We start from the raw sequence: 22,236 nt of genomic DNA, 5'->3' as shown, positions 1-22,236 counted from the left end.
CCACTTGGTCGCTCATGCAGCGAGCCGACCAACTTGTTTATTCGAAAGAGAATCGAATTAATAAAAGTGTGACAATAATAGCATTTAAGAAGAAAATTAATGCACTTTATATTATTAATTCTAACTTCTTATATGTAAATCTAGCACTTAACTGTCGGAGTGCTTCACCCCACTTGATTGCTTTAAAAAGAGTAACAACTTTCTTAAAACGAATAAAAATGTCTTACTCTATTTAGATTTGCCCAGTAATTAATTTGGAAGGCAAGTCTATTTTTCGATCGTGTCCTGTTTAACTTTTGACGCGGCCCGACAAATTTAGGAACTGGGCCGCACCCGACGGACAATCGAAATACTTTTATCCTTCACCAATTCTAATAATCTATTTTAACCATCGTCGTTATTTTATTTAGAGGAAGTAAATTTTCAAACGAATTCACTTTTAACGAAATTCACCCTTCCCTTAAATATCTACGAAAGTTATTTAATTCTCTAACATGTTCGGAGTTACGTTTTACGCGGCCCGTCAAAAGGGGGAACGGGCCTGCGCCCTTCAAATAATTAAATTACTTTGTTCTACACCAAACTAATAATCCAATTTAAACACTTCCGTTAATTTATTCAGACGAGCAAACTTTCAAACGAATTGAAATTCACTCGTGTCTCAAATAACTACGAAAGTTATTCAATTCTCTACAATTGTCACTATTCTCATAGTGGCGGGCCTCTTGATCAAATTCACTAACAATATTGCTTTAAGCTGTTATAGAATACATTTTTAGCCAAGCAAAGAAATCAAAAAGTAAAAATCACATTTGTGCTTCCATGTCTGACTCACAATCCGACACCGTGTTCCTGTTTTATTTCTATTTTAACTAGTTTAGTTTATTGTGGCCCATTTTTGGTCTCATGTTTTGGTCTGCCGCCATCTTTTGGACAAATTTGGAATTTCAGCTCTGCCAATTTATTCCTGTGAACAATCCATATTTTACCATTTGCACCACCTTTACCCCCCATGTTACATGACAATATATATACATATACTATATATATATATATATATATATATATATATATATATATATATATATAAATAAGTACAAAGTGCAGCAGTGATAATTATGCAATAGTGCAAGTAGGCATAACAGTATTCAAGAGTGTGCAGAGGAATGCTAAACCATGTATTAAACTTCTATTTAAAGGGTTTATACAAGTTCAGTAAAGTTGGTAGTGCGAGATAGTGCAAGATAGAGGTCCGTAGTGTCATAAAGTACAGTTCTGTGAATGTGTGATGCAGAGTTCAGTTTAGAGCTCAACAGTTCTAGTGTTCAACAGTCTGATGACAGCAGGGAAAAAGTTGTTGCAGAACCTGGTGGACCTGCAGCGGATGCTGCGAAACCTCTTCCCAGAGGGCAGCAGGGAGAACAGTCCATGGTGGGGGTGTGATGGGTCATGGATGATGTTACGGGCACGGGACATGCAGCGCTGAGATGAAATGTCCTGAATGGAGGGAAGAGGAACCCCTATGATCCTCTCTGCTGTCCTCACCACTCTCCTCACGTTCTTCCAATCGGAGGCGGTGCAGCCTCCACACCACACAGAGAGACAGCTTGTCAGAATGCTCTCTATGGTGCTCCTGTAGAACGTCCTCATGATGGGTGGGGGCAGGTGGGCTCTCCTCATCCTCCGCAGGAAGTACAAGCGCTTCTGTGCCCTCTTGACCAGTGCCGTAGTGTTCATAGTCCAGGTGAGGTCTTCTGTGATGTGGACCCCCAGGAATTTGGTGCTGCTGACCACCTCCACAGCTGAGCTGTTGATGATCAGTGGAGCGTGGTGAGGCTGTTTTTTCCTGAAGTCGACGATGATCTCCTTCATCTTCTCCACATTCAGGATCAGGCTGTTGTCTCTGCACCAGCCCACCAGCTGCTCCACCTCCTCTCTGTAGTCCAGGTCGTTGTTGTCTCTGATGAGCCCCACCACCGTTGTGTTGTCTGCGAACTTCACGATGTGATTGGTGGTGAACCTGGGGACGCAGTCGTGTGTCATCAGGGTGAACAGCAGGGGGCTCAGGACGCAGCCCTGAGGGGAGCCTGTGCTGAGGGTGATGACATCAGAGGTGTTCTGTCCGACCCGGACTGACTGAGGTCTGTTGGTGAGGAAGTCTAGCAGCCCAGTTGCGAAAGGGGGTGTTGAAGCCCAGGTGTTCCAATTTTCCTACCAGATGCTGTGGGATGATGGTGTTAAACGCTGAGCTGAAGTCCAGGAACAGCATCCGCACATGGGTGTTCTTCTCCTCCAGGTGAGCCAGGCTCAGGTGAAGAACGGAGGAGATGGCGTCCTGAGTGGAGCGGTTTTGCCGGTCGGCAAACTGGAACGGGTCAAATAATGGGGGGAGTCTGGAAACGATGTGACCTTTAAGCAGCCTTTCGAAGCACTTCATCATGACCGGAGTCAGTGCAACAGGTTGGTAATCATTAAATGAGGTGATTTGAGGTTTCTTCGGCACCGGAATGATGGAGGCAGTCTTAAAGCACGCTGGCACTGTGGCTTGGCCCAGCGAGGTGTTAAAAATGTCTGTGATGACCCCAGCCAGCTGACTTGCACATTCCCTGAACACACGCCCAGGAATGTTGTCGGGGCCAGGGGCCTTACGGGGGTTGACTCTCCTCAGGGTCTTACACATCGGCGGAGTCAAGGCAGAGTACCTCCTCTTCCTGATGGGGGACAGTTTTAACTGCTGGAGTGCCGTTTAGTGCCTCGAACCTCCCAAAGAAGTTATTTAGACCATTTAGAAAGTCAGCATCAACTTCACCCACCGGGGGGGTTGGGGGGGTGATTTGTAGTCTGTAATCGCCCGTATGCCTTGCCACATACTCCTGTTGTTGTTGGCATCGTGGAAACGATCCTGAATTTTTCGACTGCGGTCTCGCTTCGCTACCCTGATGGCACGGTTCAAGTTGGCTCTCGCTGTCCTCAGTGTCTCCTTGTCGCCAGACTTGAAGGCAGAGTTCCGCGCTCGTAGCGTTTGACGTACCTCCTCAGTCATCCAGGGTCGTTGGTTGCCCCGGGTGATGATATTCTTAGTGGTGCTGACGTCCTCGGTGCATTTGTTGATGTAGGCTGACACAGTCATGGCGCTCGTAGCGTTTGACGTACCTCCTCAGTCATCCAGGGTCGTTGGTTGCCCCGGGTGATGATATTCTTAGTGGTGCTGACGTCCTCGCTGCATTTGTTGATGTAGGCTGACACAGTCATGGCACACGCATGTCAAATCTACATCGGGAAAACTGGGAGGGAGGGAGGCAGGCAGGCAGGGAGGCAGGCAGGGAGGCAGGGAGGCAGGCAGGCAGGCAGGCAGGCAGGCAGGCAGGCAGGCAGGCAGGCAGGCAGGCAGGCAGGCAGGCAGGCAGGCAGGCAGGCAGGCAGGCAGGCAGGCAGGACGGCAGGCAGGCAGGCAGGCAGGCAGGCAGGCAGGCAGGCAGGCAGGCAGGCAGGCAGGCAGGCAGGCAGGCAGGCAGGACGGCAGGCAGGCAGGCAGGCAGGGAGGCAGGCAGTGTCTGTCTGTTGAGGTTTTCACCTTGTTCTTCTCCTGCTGAAGTTCCAACTGGACGTCCATCAGTTTGGCTCTCAGCTCGTCATTGGCGGCCTGAAGGGCGCCCGTTCACTCCGCCTTGGCCCGCCCTGCCGGAGCTCGTTTGGACATCTCTTACTCGAGTCTCGCCCGGTCGTCAGTCAGAGATCACAACATTTGTACCTGGAGAGCACAAACGCAGTGCTGTTTTCCACTGGCTTCGGACTCAACTTCAATCGGTACCGTAACTTACAACATCATAAACATAGATCTAGCTTGACTTATTCATTGAATAAATGCATTTAGTTCTTCAAAACTGCATCACGCAACATAGCGTGACCGAGACGGCCGTTATCCACCTGCGTGAAGTTATTTGGTGAAATGAATGAGATGTTTAAGACACCATCGTTCTGTCTCTATGTAGATGAAGGGAAATAATCGATTGCTGAAGGTCCAAAGGTGTTGTGATAAACAAATAAACATATTAGTGATTAGTGACATATTTGTGATAAACATATTAGGCAGGATAATCACATATGTTAACTTGACTGCCCACACTGTATTTATTTATGGTTATTTGTTAAATCGGGTACTGTTAGACATGAAATAGGAAGTGTTTAACATAAATGGACGACGAAAGGGGTACTCACCATTGTAGCTCCTGCTGGTCAATGATACGAGCCTCTTCTTGCAGTGGAACACATACAGCCAACAAACACCGTAGAACCTAAAGGAAGGAAATTAAACATTAACATTTAGCCTCAACCAACATTCACAGATACAACGCAACGCAAACTACACAAACGTAAATCTTTTTAAACACAATGAGTTGTACTTACCGTGTACGCTCTAGACGGTCCACTTGCAAGCAGAAAATAAAGATATTTCTGTTGATAATCGTCGTGTTTGTATCCGTTGTCTCGCTCAAGGCCATTGCGCCCACAGATTTGAATTTTGACGAGAGTTCAGCCTATTGACGTCATTTCCGCGGTGTAATACCCGCATATCTGAAACGGCAAAGTTAAGCGTAGAGTTAAATAAAGTTTTTAATCAACGCGATAATTTACAAACGTTGACCAGTCGAAATAATCGTCGAAATTTGGCGTCTGTGGCTGGAAGCAGACGCCGAGTTCGACGTTCCTCCCAAATGCCACACTCCCTCGCTTTTCAGGGCTACAAAAAAACATATTTTTCAAAACAATGAGTTGTAATTACCTTGTACGCTCTAGACGGTCAAGTTGCAAGCTGAAAACAAAAATATTTGTCTTGTTAGTCGTCGTGTTACTAACCGCTGTGTCTTGTTTGCCAGCATTGCCGCTTTCCTACTTCCTGTTGCAAGCCACGCCCACGGATTATAATTTTGCCGTGAGTTCCGCCTATTGACGTCATGTCCGCGTCGCATGACTGCGACGTAATATTATCTAAAACTGTTTGTGCGGCATGGCGTTGTTCTGTGCGGTATTGTGTTATTCTGTGCGGCGTCGTGTTGTTCTGTGCGGCGTAGTGTTGTTCAGTGCGGCGTCGTGTTGTTCAGTGCGGCATGTTGTTGTTCATTGCGGCATGGTGTTGTTCAGTGCGGCATGGTGTTGTTCAGTGCGTCATGGTGTTGTTCAGTGCGGCATGGTGTTGTTCAGTGCGGCATGGTGTTGTTCAGTGCGGCATGGTGTTGTTCAGTGCGGCATGGTGTTGTTCAGTGCGGCATGGTGTTGTTCAGTGCGGCATGGTGTTGTTCAGTGAGGCATGGTGTTGTTCAGTGCGGCATGGTGTTGTTCAGTGCGGCGTAATGTTGTTCAGTGCGGCGTAATGTTGTTCAGTGGGGCATGGTGTTGTTCAGTGCGGCATGGTGTTGTTCAGTGCGGCATGGTGTTGTTCAGTGCGGCATGGTGTTGTTCAGTGTGACATGATGTTGTTCAGTGCGGCATGATGTTGTTCAGTCCGGCATAATGTTGTTCAGTGCGTCATAATGTTGTTCAGTGCGGCATAATGTTGTTCAGTGCGGCATAATGTTGTTCAGTGCGGCATGGTGCTGTTCAGTGCGGCATGGTGTTGTTCAGTGCGGCATGGTGTTGTTCAGTGCGGCATTGTGTTGTTCAGTGCGGCATTGTGTTGTTCAGTGCGGCATTGTGTTGTTCAGTGCGGCATGGTGTTGTTCAGTGCGGCATGGTGTTGTTCAGTGCGGCATGGTGTTGTTCAGTGCGGCATGGTGTAGTTCAGTGCGGCATGGTGTAGTTCAGTGCGGCATGGTGTAGTTCAGTGCGGCATGGTGTTGTTCAGTGCGGGATGGTGTTGTTCAGTGCGGGATGGTGTTGTTCAGTGCGGGATGGTGTTGTTCAGTGCGGGATGGTGTTGTTCAGTGTGGGATGGTGTTGTTCAGTGCGGGATGGTGTTGTTCAGTTTGGCATGGTGTTGTTCAGTGCGGCATGGTGTTGTTCAGTGCGGCATGGTGTTGTTCAGTGCGGGATGGTGTTGTTCAGTGCGGGATGGTGTTGTTCAGTGCGGGATGGTGTTGTTCAGTGCGGCATGGTGTTGTTCAGTGCGGCATAGTGTTGTTCGGCATGGTGTTGTTCAGTGCGGCATGGTGTTGTTCAGTGCGGCATGGTGGTGTTCAGTGCGGGATGGTGTTCAGTGCGGGATGGTGTTGTTCAGTGCGGGATGGTGTTGTTCAGTGCGGCATGGTGTTGTTCAGTGCGGCATGGTGTTGTTCAGTGCGGCATAATGTTGTTCAGTGCGGCATAGTGTTGTTCAGTGCGGCATGGTGTTGTTCAGTGCGGCATGGTGTTGTTCAGTGCAGCATGGTGTTGTTCAGTGCGGCATGGTGTTGTTCAGTGCGGGATGGTGTTGTTCAGTTCGGCATGGTGTTGTTCAGTGCGGCATGGTGTTGTTCAGTGCGGCATGGTGTTGTTCAGTGCGGCATGGTGTTGTTCAGTGCGGCATGGTGTTGTTCAGTGCGGCATGGTGTTGTTAAGTGCGGCATGGTGTTGTTCAGTGCGGCATGGTGTTGTTCAGTGCGGCGTAATGTTGTTCAGTGGGGCATGGTGTTGTTCAGTGCGGCATGGTGTTGTTCAGTGCGGCATGGTGTTGTTTAGTGCGGCATGGTGCTGTTCAGTGCGGCATGGTGCTGTTCAGTGCGGCATGGTGCTGTTCAGTGCGGCATGGTGCTGTTCAGTGCTGCATGGTGTTGTTCAGTGCGGCATGGTGTTGTTCAGTGCGGCATGGTGTTGTTCAGTGCGGCATGGTGTTGTTCAGTGCGGCATGGTGTTGTTCAGTGCGGCATGGTGTTGTTCAGTTCGGCATGGTGTTTTTCAGTGCGGCATAATGTTGTTCAGTGCGGCATAATGTTGTTCAGTGCGGCATAATGTTGTTCAGTGCGGCATAATGTTGTTCAGTGCGGCGGGATGGTGTTCAGTGCGGCATGGTGTTGTTCAGTGCGGCATGGTGTTGTTCAGTGCGGCATGGTGTTGTTCAGTGCGGCATGGTGTTGTTCAGTGCGGCATGGTGTTGTTCAGTGCGGCATGGTGTTGTTCAGTGCGGGATGGTGTTGTTCAGTGCGGGATGGTGTTCAGTGCGGCATAATGTTGTTCAGTGCGGCATAATGTTGTTCAGTGCGGCATAATGTTGTTCAGTGCGGCATGGTGTTCAGTGCGGTATAATGTTGTTCAGTGCGGCATAATGTTGTTCAGTGCGGCATGGTGTTGTTCAGTGCGGGATGGTGTTGTTCAGTGCGGCATGGTGTTGTTCAGTGCGGCATGGTGTTGTTCAGTGCGGCATGGTGTTGTTCAGTGCGGCATGGTGTTGTTCAGTGCGGCATGGTGTTGTTCAGTGCGGCATTGTGTTGTTCAGTGCGGCATGGTGTTGTTCAGTGCGGCATGGTGTTGTTCAGTGCGGCATGGTGTAGTTCAGTGCGGCATGGTGTTGTTCAGTGCGGCATGGTGTTGTTCAGTGCGGCATGGTGTAGTTCAGTGCGGCATGGTGTAGTTCAGTGCGGCATGGTGTTGTTCAGTGCGGGATGGTGTTGTTCAGTGCGGGATGGTGTTGTTCAGTGCGGCATGGTGTTGTTCAGTTCGGCATGGTGTTGTTCAGTGCGGCATGGTGTTGTTCAGTGCGGCATGGTGTTGTTCAGTGCGGCATGGTGTTGTTCATTGCGGCATGGTGTTGTTCAGTGCGGCATGGTGTTGTTCAGTGCGGCATGGTGTTGTTCAGTGCGGGATGGTGTTGTTCAGTGCGGGATGGTGTTGTTCAGTGCGGCATGGTGTTGTTCAGTGCGGCATGGTGTTGTTCAGTGCGGCATGGTGTTGTTCAGTGCGGCATAATGTTGTTCAGTGCGGCATAATGTTGTTCGGTGCGGCATGGTGTTGTTCGGTGCGGCATGGTGTTGTTCAGTGCTGCATGGTGTTGTTCAGTGCGGCATGGTGTTGTTCAGTGCGGTATCGTGTTGTTCAGTGCGGTATCGTGTTGTTCAGTGCGGTATCGTGTTGTTCAGTGCGGTATCGTGTTGTTCAGTGCGGTATCGTGTTGTTCAGTGCGGTATCGTGTTGTTCAGTGCGGTATCGTGTTGTTCAGTGCGGTATCGTGTTGTTCAGTGCGGTATCGTGTTGTTCAGTGCGGTATCGTTGTGTGGTTCGTATTGTGTTGTGTTGTTCGTAATGTGTTGTGTTGTTCGTATTGTGTTGTTGGTATTGTGTTGTTCGTATTTTGTTGTGTTGTTCATATTGTGTTGAGTTGTTCATATTGTGTTAAGTTGTTCGTATTGTGTTGTGTTGTTCGTATTGTGTTGCCTCTAACACTTAGCTTCTAACACTTAGCCTCTAGCACCTAGAAGGTAAATAAATAGGAAGGAAGGACTCACCGGTGACGTCGTCGCCCACGTCCAAGCGTTGTACTTTGTATTTTCATCCTTCTGAAAGTGGAAAACATATAGCCAACAAACACCGTGGAACCTAAACGAATGAAAGAAAACTATCATTTGGCCACAACCAACATTCACAGATACAACACAATGTGACGTGCGGGGTTGAGGTTAAAGGTTGAGTGAAGGGCCCTCGTTTTAAACTACTTTTTTGAAAAGGAGTGGGAACAAGTAAGACGTATTTAATTTATTTATTGGGAAGTAGTAAGACTTATTAAATTTATTTAATCTACTTTTCTTCCCAGGCAAAATTTGATGTGCTGCAATTCCAAATTTCCAAAGTGAATGAAGGAATGAAATCTTTTAAATTATGATTTTGTATAAATACTAGGCATAAACACAAAATCTACGGCACAAAATGGGCAGACTTTACTTGTTTTAAAAGGACTGGTTACAAGACAGACTTTAATTTATTTAATGGGAAGAAGACACTATTTAGTTTAATTGATCTATTTTTGTTCCCTGGCAAAATTCGATTTGCTGCAATTCCAAATTTCCAAAGTGAATGAAGGAATGAAATCCTTTAAATTATGATTTTGTATAAATACTAGGCATAAACACAAAATCTACGGCACAAAATGGGCAGACTTTACTTGTTTGAAAAGGACTGGTTACAAGACAGACTGTTTTAATTTATTTAATGGGAAGAAGACTTATTTAGTTTAATTGATCTATTTTTGTTCCCTGGCAAAATTCGATTTGCTGCAATTCCAAATTTCCAAAGTGAATGAAGGAATGAAGTCGTTTAAATTATGATTTTGTATAAATACTAGGCATAGACACAAAATCTACGGCACAAAACGGGCAGACTTTACTTGTTTGAAGAGAAATGGTTACAAGACAGACTTTTCTGATTTATTTAATGGGAAGAAGACTTATTTAGTTTATTTAATCTCTTTTTGTTGCCTGGGAAAATTGGATTTGCTGAAATTGTATTTTGCCAAATCTTGACTTGAGACCTGATAGGAAGTATTAAACGCTCAGTTAAATCGATACAAGTTGGTAATAAGAGCGAGTAATGTTGGTTGAAGCGATGAATTAAGGTTGAAAGCAATTTAAATTATGACTTTGTATAAATACTAGATATTAACAGAACATCTACTGCGCAAAATGGGCAGAGTTTACTTGTTTGAGAAGGAGTGGCTTATTTAAGACTAAGATTTATTTAATCTGTTTGTTCCCAGGCAAAATTGGATGTGATGCAATTCCAAATTTCACCACATGATGGTGCCAAATTTTGACTTCATAGGACATATTCAACACTTAGCTTGTTATTATGTTCAAGGTAATCAGATTTGTTTATTATTCTAATGGCCTTTTCAAAACTATTCTGGATTACTACTTTGGATCTATTCTACATTACTTGGCAACAACATACTCTGTAACAGATTAGGCAGTATAATCACATATGTTAACTTGAGCGTGCCCACACTCAATCTACTTATCGTGATGTGTTAAATCAATTACTGTTAGACATTATTTGTCTGATAATCTACCAAATCTTTGAATTGAAGAATTTGTGATTTAATTAATAGCTTGTTGTTATGTTCAGGGTAATCAGACTTGTATATAATTCTAATGGCCTTCTTTTGAAAACTATTCTGAATTAAAACTTTGGATCTTATATTACTTTGCAACAATATACTCGGTGACAGATTAGGCAGTATAATCACATATGTTAACTTCAGTGCCCACACTGTATTTATGTATGGTTATTTGTTAAATCAAGTACTGTTAGACATGAAATAGGAAGTGTTTAACATAAATGCTATGGCTACTCACCATTGTAGCTCGCTCCTGGTCAATGATACGAGCCTCTTCTTGCAGTGGAAAACTTGCAGCCAACAAACACCGTGGAACCTAAAGGAATGAAATTAAACATTAACATTTCGCCTGGACCAATATTCACACGTACAACGCAACGCGGCTACACTTCTGCTAGCGCCTCAGCTACACGTTGCTATTACAAACGTAAATCTCTTTAAACACAATGAGTGTTACTTACCGTGTACGCTGTAGACGGTCCAGTTGCAAGCAGAAAATAAAGATGTTTCTGTTGATATTCGTCGTTGCTCAGTGGCTCACGGCCATCGCGCCAACAGATTTGAATTTTGGTGGAAGTTCCGCCAATTACATCATATCCGCGGCACATGACTGCGACGCAATACCCGCTTATCTGAAACGGCAATTAAAAGTAGAGTTACATCAAGTTTTCTTGGAACCTAAACGAATGAAAGAAAACTATCATTTGGCCACAACCAACATTCACAGATACAACACAATGTCACGTGCGGGGTTGAGGTTAAAGGTTGAGTGAAGGGCCCTCGTTTTAAACTACTTTTTTGAAAAGGAGTGGGAACAAGTAAGACGTATTTAATTTATTTATTGGGAAGTAGTAAGACTTATTAAATTTATTTAATCTACTTTTCTTCCCAGGCAAAATTTGATGTGCTGCAATTCCAAATTTCCAAAGTGAATGAAGGAATGAAATCCTTTAAATTATGATTTCGTATAAATACTAGGCATAAACACAAAATCTACGGCACAAAATGGGCAGACTTTACTTGTTTAAAAAGGACTGGTTACAAGACAGACTTTTTTAATTTATTTAATGGGAAGAAGACTTATTTAGTTTAATTGATCTATTTTTGTTCCCTGGCAAAATTCGATTTGCTGCAATTCCAAATTTCCAAAGTGAATGAAGGAACGAAGTCGTTTAAATTATGATTTTGTATAAATACTAGGCATAGACACAAAATCTACGGCACAAAACGGGCAGACTTTACTTGTTTGAAGAGGACTGGTTACAAGACAGACTTTTCTGATTTATTTAATGGGAAGAAGACTTATTTAGTTTATTTAATCTCTTTTTGTTGCCTGGCAAAATTGGATTTGCTGAAATTGTATTTTGCCAAATCTTGACTTGAGACCTGATAGGAAGTATTAAACGCTCAGTTAAATCAATACAAGTTGGTAATAAGAGCGAGTAATGTTGGTTGAAGCGATGAATGAAGGTTAAAAGCAATTTAAATTATGACTTTGTATAAATACTAGATATTAACAGAACATCTACTGCGCAAAATGGGCAGAGTTTACTTGTTTGAGAAGGAGTGGCTTATTTAAGACTAAGATTTATTTAATCTGTTTGTTCCCTGGCAAAATTGGATGTGATGCAATTCCAAATTTCACCACATGATGGTGCCAAATTTTGACTTCATAGGACATATTCAACACTTAGCTTGTTATTATGTTCAAGGTAATCAGATTTGTTTATTATTCTAATGGCCTTTTCAAAACTGTTCTGGATTACTACTTTGGATCTATTCTACATTACTTGTACATTACTCTGTAACAGATTAGGCAGTATAATCACATATGTTAACTTGAGAGTGCCCACACTCAATCTATTTATCGTGATGTGTTAAATCAATTACTGTTAGACATTATTTGTCTGATAATCTACCAAATCTTTGAATTGAAGAATTTGTGATTTAATTAATAGCTTGTTGTTATGTTCAGGGTAATCAGACTTGTATATAATTCTAATGGCCTTCTTTTGAAAACTATTCTGAATTACAACTTTGGATCTTATATTACTTTGCAACAATATACTCGGTGACAGATTAGGCAGTATAATCACATATGTTAACTTCAGTGCCCACACTGTATTTATGTATGGTTATTTGTTAAATCAAGTACTGTTAGACATGAAATAGGAAGTGTTTAACATAAATGTTATGGCTACTCACCATTGTAGCTCGCTCCTGGTCAATGATACGAGCCTCTTCTTGCAGTGGAAAACTTGCAGCCAACAAACACCGTGAAACCTAAAGGAATGAAATTAAACATTAACATTTCGCCTGGACGAATATTCACACGTACAATGCAACGCGGCTACACTTCTGCTAGCACCTCAGCTACACGTTGCTATTACAAACGTAAATCTCTTTAAACACAATGAGTGTTACTTACCGTGTACGCTGTAGACGGTCCAGTTGCAAGCAGAAAATAAAGATGTTTCTGTTGATATTCGTCGTTGCTCAGTGGCTCACGGCCATCGCGCCAACAGATTTGAATTTTGGTGGAAGTTCCGCCAATTACGTCATATCTGCGGCACATGACTGCGACGTAATACCCGCTTATCTGAAACGGCAGTTAAAAGTAGAGTTACATCAAGTTTTCTTGGAACCTAAACGAATGAAAGAAAACTATCATTTGGCCACAACCAACATTCACAGATACAACACAATGTGACGTGCGGGGTTGAGGTTAAAGGTTGAGTAAATGGCCCTCGTTTTAAACTACTTTTTTGAAAAGGAGTGGGAACAAGTAAGACGTATTTAATTTATTTATTGGGAAGTAGTAAGACTTATTAAATTTATTTAATCTACTTTTCTTCCCAGGCAAAATTTGATGTGCTGCAATTCCAAATTTCCAAAGTGAATGAAGGAATGAAATCCTTTAAATTACGATTTTGTATAAATACTAGGCATAAACACAAAATCTACGGCACAAAATGGGCAGACTTTACTTGTTTGAAAAGGACTGGTTACAAGACAGACTTTTTTAATTTATTTAATGGGAAGAAGACTTATTTAGTTTAATTGATCTATTTTTGTTCCCTGGCAAAATTCGATTTGCTGCAATTCCAAATTTCCAAAGTGAATGAAGGAATGAAGTCGTTTAAATTATGATTTTGTATAAATACTAGGCATAGACACAAAATCTACGGCACAAAACGGGCAGACTTTACTTGTTTGAAGAGGACTGGTTACAAGACAGACTTTTCTGATTTATTTAATGGGAAGAAGACTTATTTAGTTTATTTAATCTCTTTTTGTTGCCTGGCAAAATTGGATTTGCTGAAATTGTATTTTGCCAAATCTTGACTTGAGACCTGATAGGAAGTATTAAACGCTTAGTTAAATCGATACAAGTTGGTAATAAGAGCGAGTAATGTTGGTTGAAGCGATGAATTAAGGTTGAAAGCAATTTAAATTATGAGTTTGTATAAATACTAGATATTAACAGAACATCTACTGCGCAAAATGGGCAGAGTTTACTTGTTTGAGAAGGAGTGGCTTATTTAAGACTAAGATTTATTTAATCTGTTTGTTCCCAGGCAAAATTGGATGTGATGCAATTCCAAATTTCACCACATGATGGTGCCCAATTTTGACTTCATAGGACATATTCAACACTTAACTATTATGTTCAAGGTAATCAGATTTATTTATTATTCTAATGGCCTTTTCAAAACTATTCTGGATTACTACTTTGGATCTATTCTACATTACTTGGCAACAACATACTCTGTAACAGATTAGGCAGTATAATCACATATGTTAATTTGAGAGTGCCCACAATCTACTTATCGTGATGTGTTAAATCAATTACTGTTAGACATTATTATTCTGATAATCTACCAAATCTTTGAATTGAAGAATTTGTGATTTAATTAATAGCTTGTTGTTATGTTCAGGGTAATCAGACTTGTATATAATTCTAATGGCCTTCTTTTGAAAACTATTCTGAATTACAACTTTGGATCTTATATTACTTTGCAACAATATACTCGGTGACAGATTAGGCAGTATAATCACATATGTTAACTTCAGTGCCCACACTGTATTTATTTATGGTTATTTGTTAAATCAAGTACTGTTAGACATGAAATAGGAAGTGTTTAACATAAATGTTATGGCTACTCACCATTGTAGCTCGCTCCTGGTCAATGATACGAGCCTCTTCTTGCAGTGGAAAACTTGCAGCCAACAAACACCGTGGAACCTAAAGGAATGAAATTAAACATTAACATTTCGCCTGGACCAATATTCACACGTACAACGCAACGCGGCTACACTTCTGCTAGCGCCTCAGCTACACGTTGCTATTACAAACGTAAATCTCTTTAAACACAATGAGTGTTACTTACCGTGTACGCTGTAGACGGTCCAGTTGCAAGCAGAAAATAAAGATATTTCTGTTGATATTCGTCGTTGCTCAGTGGCTCACGGCCATCGCGCCAACAGATTTGAATTTTGGTGGAAGGTCAGCCAATTACGTCATATCCGCGGCACATGACTGCGACGTAATACCCGCTTATCTGAAACGGCAGTTAAAAGTAGAGTTACATCAAGTTTTCTTTTTTAATCAACGCAATCATTTACAACCGTTGACCAGAAAGAATCGTCGAAATTCGACGTTCCCCCCAAACGCCACACTCACTCGCTTTTCAGGGCAACAAAAGTACTTCTTTTTAAAAACGATTAGTTGTACTTACCGTGTACGCTCTGGACGGTCCAGTTGCAAGCAGAAAATAAAAATATTTCTCTTGTTAGTCGTATGTTACCATCCGCTGTGTCTTTGTCAACATCGCCATTTTCCTACTTCCTGTTGCGAGCCACGCCCACGGATTTAAATTTTGGCGGAAGTTCCGCCCATTGGCGTAGTTTTCGCGTATAGCAAATCCGATTGGTTGGGAAGGGGCGCGGTTATGCAGCCGAGGGGTCCTGTGATCGGTGGGATGTAAAGTAGGCTTCGACGTCACGTCCGCGTCACGTGACCACGACGTGGCAGACGTCATATAGCAACCGCTGTTTTGTTTAGTAGACTTACAGTTGTTATGCATTGACATAATGGCGCACACTCCAAATAGATTTAAATAAATTAAATAATTCTTCTGCTCACTCCCTTTTAAACAAGTTAACTCTCCCCGCGGATTTGAATTCCGGCGGAAGTTCTGCCCATCACGTGACGTCTGTCACGTGACCACACGCGGCAGATGTCATATAGCAACCGCTGTTTTGTTTAGTAGATTTACAGTTGTTATGCGTTGACATAATGGCGCACTGGTTAGCATGTCCACCTCTTAAGCATGATGTTGCGGGTTCGACGCCTGAGCAATGTTAGCATGGAGTGAGCTGAAGTGCATGGCGCTGAAGATTTGAATCTTTGAAATGCGCTGAGGTCTGACATATCAGGCAGAATGGTTTGCCATCACGTTCAACAAAAAATAGAAAATTGATTGCTTAAAAAGAGTAACAACTTTCTTAAAACGAATAAAAATGTCTTACTCTATTTAGATTTGCCCAGTAATTAATTTGGAAGGCAAGTCTATTTTTCGATCGTGTCCTGTTTAACTTTTGACGCGGCCCGACAAAATTAAGAACTGGGCCGCGCCCGACGGACAATCGAAATACTTTTATCCTTCACCAACTCAAATAATCTATTTTAACCATCGTCGTTATTTTATTTAGAGGAAGTAAATTTTCAAACCAATTCACTTTTGACGAAATTCACTCTTCCCTTAAATATCTACGAAAGTTATTTAATTCTCTAACATGTTCGGAGTTACTTTTTACGCGGCCCGTCAGAGAATATTTCAATGCGGCAGGCTTTGATGTCTATTCATATGCAAATGAGTTAGGGGGTAATAAAATTTTATGACCTATTGATGTTAAGATTTATGGCTTTTTTTTTTATTGGGGGTCATAAATCACCCTCTTTTGATTTGTGGCGGGGTTAGGGGCATCAAGATGGCGTCAGTCGTGACGGCGCCATCTTTGACTGTCGCCATTTTGGTTTGCTGGCGCCATTTTTAAGATGTGGATATGTATGGGCATGTATTTTTATGAATCAAGACAGGTGCAGCACCTGAGCTAGCTTTGCTAACAGCCCTCTGAGCTACCTTTGCTTCCGGCCCGTACGTGTGAGCTTGAAGAGAGCCTTTTTTGTTGAGAAGAGGAAGGGAGGGGGTTAGAGAGGCGTCATTACAATCATTACAGGTGGCAAAGTTGGCTTCAAGAGAGTCGCATATAATTTGAGAAACAATAGCTCAGCCAAAGTTATCTGAAAGCGGGAGACGCATGTAATTTGGTAAACATTGCTTTAGAGGATCAAGGGGGTTTTGGAGGATCAAGGGGGTTTTGTTGAGAAAATCACACTGCTACAAGTCACAAGTTATCTCTAATGTAATTTGACAAACAATAGTGGAGTTGGCATTACTGGGTCCAGGTGGAACCGTTTAACTCTGGAGGGAGACAGACGAAGGCGTCTGTTTTTTATGAAGGCTGTATAAGTTTAAAACATATCCTGATTTTTTATTTTTTTTTTAAAAACAAACACGTGATACACAGAGGTGTGGTTTGAGAGAAGGGCTGGACTTGTTGTTCGTATATTTACGCGAGAGTATCGTGCTGATAGTTCATAGAAAAAAAGAGCTAAAGCTGTGGTGTTAAACTGCAAACCTGAAGCTCAAATCATGATAGCAGAAACGCCGGTCAGTATTCATCTTTGCCGCAGAGGCCCTGATGGTTTGCTAGATGCCCCTAGGAAGAAACAAATGTATCTAAGACGTATGCAACAAAGGCCTACAGAAAAACTTGAGCGGAGCTGGCATCTAACACCAGAGACTCAATGGGGATTTAAATTTTTTTACGAGACTGGTGAGTTGTCTTTCTTTATGAGAAACCAAGAGAGCTCTGGATCAAGCAACAGCAACTATGTGCAGGCCCATGCATTTGGTACTCTGAACTCAAATGATTGGGGTGTTTTAAATCAACTCCTGCCAGAGGTTTTGACTGAATTTCTCAATGAATACGGGTCAGAAGGTGAGCTGAATGCAACTTGGATTTCAAAAATCACAGCCGGCGGGAGATGTTTTTTCCGGCTGAAAGTTTCTCCCCAAACTGTTGATGGGGCAGAAGATGGAGAGGTAATAGATTTAATGTTTTTAAAACTTCAAGCGTTCAGCAGTGAATGCGGCCTTTTCCAGACAATTTTGAATATACCGTTGACAGAATGGTATGGAACGATGCAAGCTTATGGTGAGAGTATTACGGGGCTTTTTCTATCAAGCCGTGTCTGGACAAACGTCGTCGGAGTGAAACGTAAACTGGCTTTAGATTAACCCTTACTAAAAAATTAAGTTTAAACCCTGGCCCTCTTCAACACACGACTCTGTTCCTCCTCCTACCCCCCTCTTTTTCTCACCTGCTGTCACAGGAAGGTGGAGTTATAGTCATTAGCATAACTATCTAAATTGTATAAGAGCGGGCTTGCAATCGTCTCTTTCACACACGCACGCACAAGAGAAAGAAGATGGCCCAAAAAATGCTTGCCAGAAGACTTTTACCACGTTCTACACCTACGGGCATCACGTTCTGGTCAACCCCTGACAACTCGGATGCGGAGTCAGATGCTGACGATGGGAACACAGCTTTCCTAGCGTCGCCAAGACCGACGCCAGCGGGGCCTGAGACATGGGCTGAAAGATTTGAGATTCTTCCGCTGCCGCCATCTGACCCGAACGAATGCATGTCACCGATTCGACTCGACGATCTGCAAACCGATTCTCTCTATGGAGCTTTGTCATCAACTTTCGACGTGTTTGAAACCCCTGAAACCTCGGGTCAGCAGCAGCAGCAGCAGCAGCAGGAGGAGCAGCATGAACCGTGGTCCACGTCACGAGCCATTGAATTGTTTGATGGCGCCTGCGCACGCTATCCTGAAAATGGTATGGATTTGCCAAGCTTGTCTGCTGCCGACATTAGAGTCTTACTCAGAGAGGCAGAATCGCACCTGCCCGCTGATTTTGAGGAGGTTGACGACACGATGGTCCTTGAGTTTGGAGCCGTTCCTCCGAGGGCCCCGGCGCCTGCGAGAATCAACACACAGCAGGACACGGAGGCTGACGACACGATCGTTGACACTCCGATGGTCCTTGAGTTTGGGGCCGTTCCTCCGATGACCTCGACACCTTTGAGAATCAACACACAGATGGACACGGAGGCTGACGACACGATCGTTGACACTCCGATGACCTCGACACCTTTGAGAATCAACACACAACAAGACGCAGAGTATAATATGACAATAGAGCCTCTTAAATGGTTGGTGATTGAAGACTACACACGCCTGAAGCTGATGCTGGTTCATCTTTTGTATGATGCCTTAATGAAACATGCTAAATCTAAGTGTGACGGATGTGCTCTTGATGATCTTAGCCAAATGCACCATACATGCCTGTATGTTGAGGATCGAAACTTTTACTTATATGCGAATTATGAAGCAGTGACGGGTGAACAACGCTTATAAACATCCGCAATTCTGTTTCTGCCATTCTACATGACCTAGCTCATGAAGGCAAGATCTTCACACGGCTCCGTGCGATAAAACAAGAAGCTGGTGATACTGTTCTGACTCGCAACGAAGTCACTCTATTATTTAGAACGTTTGGAAAAACACAATGGGGGGTTTTGTAAAAAAAATGTGGAATCAATTGATGACTTTCCTAACAGTACTTTTAGATTTAACAGGGGGGCAGCTAAAGAAGTTTAAAACTCTAATAGGGTCCAAAGTAACACCATCTATGTTATCTTCATTCATGCGTTATGTCAAACCTTAGGATTTATAGAAAAACTTTTTTTTTACCATGTTTTACACTTGTTTGTGTTTATTAGTAATGTTTTTTAAGAAGTAGTTTGATTTTTTCTGTAATAAACTATTGTGACCGTTTCTCTGTGTTTATTCAATGGTGAGAGATGTCTTCAGCTAAGAATCCTGATAGTTTTTGGGGGGAGAGGGGAAAAAAAAAAAAAAAGCCAAATCGAGAGTCACGCCCACATAGAGGTAAGAAAAAAAATAAATAAATAAAGCCAAATCGAGAGCGAAGTCCGCCCAAAGCAACAGTGCGTTCGAACCTCTCATCTCGCGCGTTTACTAACCTCGACTTAATCCCCCGCTAAAAATGTGAAATAATCCCCTCTAAAAAGGGCCTCGTGATGGACGCGCTGGAAGACCTGTCCAAGGAAAACTTCAAAAAGTTTGTTAACGCTCTGGTGAGCCGCCGCGGTAACGTAAAGCTGGCAGAAAACAAGCTGCAAGATAAGAACTTTAAAGTCCCCCCCCAATGATCATCGTCACACACACATCTGGGTGTGGTGAAATTTGTCCTCTGCATTTAACCCATCCCCATGTGATTTTGATCCATCCCCTGGGGGAGAGGGGAGCAGTGAGCAGCAGCGGTGCCGCGCTCGGGAATCATTTGGTGATCTATTTATGGACGTAACCGAGATGCTGGTGGCCACTTTCACCGAGGACAAAGCTCCAGCCGTGGTCTCCGAATTGCTCATCTCCATTAAGTGCGTCGACGAGGCCGAAAAGCTCGGTAAACTCATGCGCTATGTCAAACCTTAGGATTTATAGAAAAACTTTTTTTTACCATGTTTTACACTTGTTTGTGTTTATTAGTAATGTTTTTTTAAGAAGTAGCTTGATTTTTTTCTGTAATAAACTATTGTGACCGTAAAAGTGACTGTTTCTCTTTGTTTATTCAAAATCGCGAGATATCAGACCTGTTTGCTTTATTAACAGCGTCATAATCTGATATCTATCAGAATTTACTTAACAATGGGTAGCGACAGGTGTCTTCAGAGACTCTACTATAGCGCTAAAAATCCAGCGAGTTTTGGCGGCGACAAACGGCTGCACAGGGAGGCGATTAATAGCTGTAAAAACACTAACATAAGAAAAGTAAAAGCTTTTTTATCCGATCAGGATGCGTACACTTTACACAAACCAGCCAGAATAACTTTTCCTAGAAATAAAGTTTTTGTTCGAGGTCCTATGAGACAATTCCAAGCAGATTTGTGCGATATGCAATCACTAGCACGCTACAACGATGGATATAAATATTTACTAACCGTAATCGATATCTTCTCGAAACGTGCATATGTACGTGTTTTGAAAGCGAAAACTGGTACACAGGTCACCAAAGCATTTGAAGATATCCTGACAGTTAGCGGTTCACCATTACGCCTTCAAACAGATAAAGGGGTGGAGTTTTTTAACAAACATTTCCAGAAATTAATGAGAAAGCACAATATTACACATTTTTCCACCGCCTCGGACACCAAAGCGCAAACGATCGAAAGGTTCAACAAAACGTTAAAAACGCGGATGTGGAGGTATTTCACTGCTAAGAACACACAACGATACGTCGATGTAATTCAGGATTCTATTGTCAGTTATAACAACAGTTTTCACAGCAGTATAAAAATGACACCTAACGCTGTAAACGAAGAGAATAAGAATATCGTTTTCACTAACCTCTACGCAAGAAATCCTTTTCAACGGGCATGCAAGTTCCGGTTCGCAACGGGTGACACTGTGAGAATTTCCAAAATAAAAGGCAATTTTGAAAAAGGTTATTTACAAAGTTACACGGATGAAATTTTCAGAATAAGACAGCGTCTCCACCGCGTTCCTCCCGTCTATAAAATATCGGACTTGGATGGTATGCCTCTACAAGGCAGCTTTTACAAAGAGGAATTACAAAAAGTAAAAACAAAAAAAAAAAAAAATTTTTCGCATACAGAAAATTCTTAAATCACGTACTGTGGCAGGTAAACGCGAGTCCCTCGTCCACTGGGTGGGCTGGCCAGCCAAATTCGACAGTTGGGTACCCACAAAGAGTATTAAAACCATCTGACGGTCTCTAAAACGGCCATTCTGTGGAAATTACAAGATGGGTGACCACCAGAGAGAATTCTACATCACATTAGCGTCAAATGCCAGTGTGCATCTTTTTAGCTCAAACACGCTCACAGAATTCAAAACCGAACTAGCTCAACATATCGATTTAAAAGGTTCGTGGGAGGTCGGTTTATGCGAGATTTCCTACATCAACACAATACCCACCATTCCTGAGAAAAAACGGAACTTTTACCTAAAACAACCTAAAAATCCGCCCCCTAGAGGTGATACGTTCCAAGACGACTCATCAGAAATTCGACATTTGCTCAAAACAAGGGGAGGTGTTTATCAAAATTATGACTCGTTAGCTTTGGACATTCAAACTCTATTAACTAAAGCGAGTAACAAAAAGATTGACGTCCGATTTGATCAGCACAAACAGAGGTTCATGTTTTCGGGCGAAGAAGGATTGAGAGTTATGTTCAAGAGCCCCCTGGCGTACATTGTTGGAATGACACCAGAGAATTGGTTGCCACTCAAACCGGAAGGCGTCAACGCACAACATCCTGCCGATATACGCGCCGGATCATATTTCATGTTCATCTACACCGACATTATACATCATCAGACAGTTGGTGACGCATACGCCCCCATGTTACGAACTCTGCCTCTGGAAGGCGGATTCGGTGAAGTTGTAAACAAAACTTTTAATCCGGTTTACTATTTAGATGTGTGCAGAAGCCATATTGAAACCATTTCGGTTTACCTACGAACAGACCAGAACAACCCGATAGATTTCGAATACGGGAAGGTTATTCTCACTCTGCATTTTAGATCTAAATAATAATAAATTTAAAAAGAAATAATAATAAATTAAAAAAAAAAAAAAATGACGTCATCGTCAATGCATCCCGACTTGTATCGTTTTGTTGATTATTATGAAACACTAGTGGGGGGCTCGTTTCAGGGTTTTTCGGGAAGCCCGGTGCAGTACGGACGAGGGATTGGGTCTATTTTTGCAAAATTATTTCGTTTCGTGATGCCTATGTTTAAAAACGGGTTTAACTTGGCGAAGCCGCATCTTCAAGCAGCCGCTAAAAACATAGCAACGGATGTAGCGGGGCGCGTCATTCAAAGAATCCACCAGAAACAAGGCCCCGAGCAAGAAGGTTCCGGGCTTGCTGTATTGTCACGTGGGACGATCCATCCTGGGGGGCGGAGAAAAAGAAGCGTTAAAAGGAAAAGACGCTCCACCCGTCTCAGACCAGTTGTCAGGAAAAAGCGG

General features: G+C 42.9%; 2 long non-coding RNA genes across 2 annotated transcripts in view; one reads left to right on the top strand and one right to left on the bottom strand.

Annotated features, from left to right (window-relative positions):
- Positions 1 to 22,236, top strand: part of LOC125970608 (uncharacterized) — a 298,477-nt gene that overhangs the window by 142,615 nt on the left and 133,626 nt on the right. The gene's annotated exons all lie outside the window — the stretch shown is intronic.
- LOC125970586 (uncharacterized) lies at positions 4,415 to 10,644 on the bottom strand. The gene is made up of 5 exons (XR_007482143.2): positions 10,480 to 10,644; positions 10,257 to 10,334; positions 8,415 to 8,505; positions 4,784 to 4,813; positions 4,415 to 4,575 (listed from the first exon to the last, which is right to left on the bottom strand). It is a non-coding gene; the product is annotated as an uncharacterized lncRNA (long non-coding RNA).

This window comes from Syngnathus scovelli, chromosome 6 (assembly GCF_024217435.2).
Source record: "Syngnathus scovelli strain Florida chromosome 6, RoL_Ssco_1.2, whole genome shotgun sequence".
Taxonomy (NCBI): Eukaryota; Metazoa; Chordata; class Actinopteri; order Syngnathiformes; family Syngnathidae; genus Syngnathus; species Syngnathus scovelli.
Note: the sequence above shows the minus strand (reverse complement) of the source record. Positions and strands in the feature narration are given on the sequence as shown.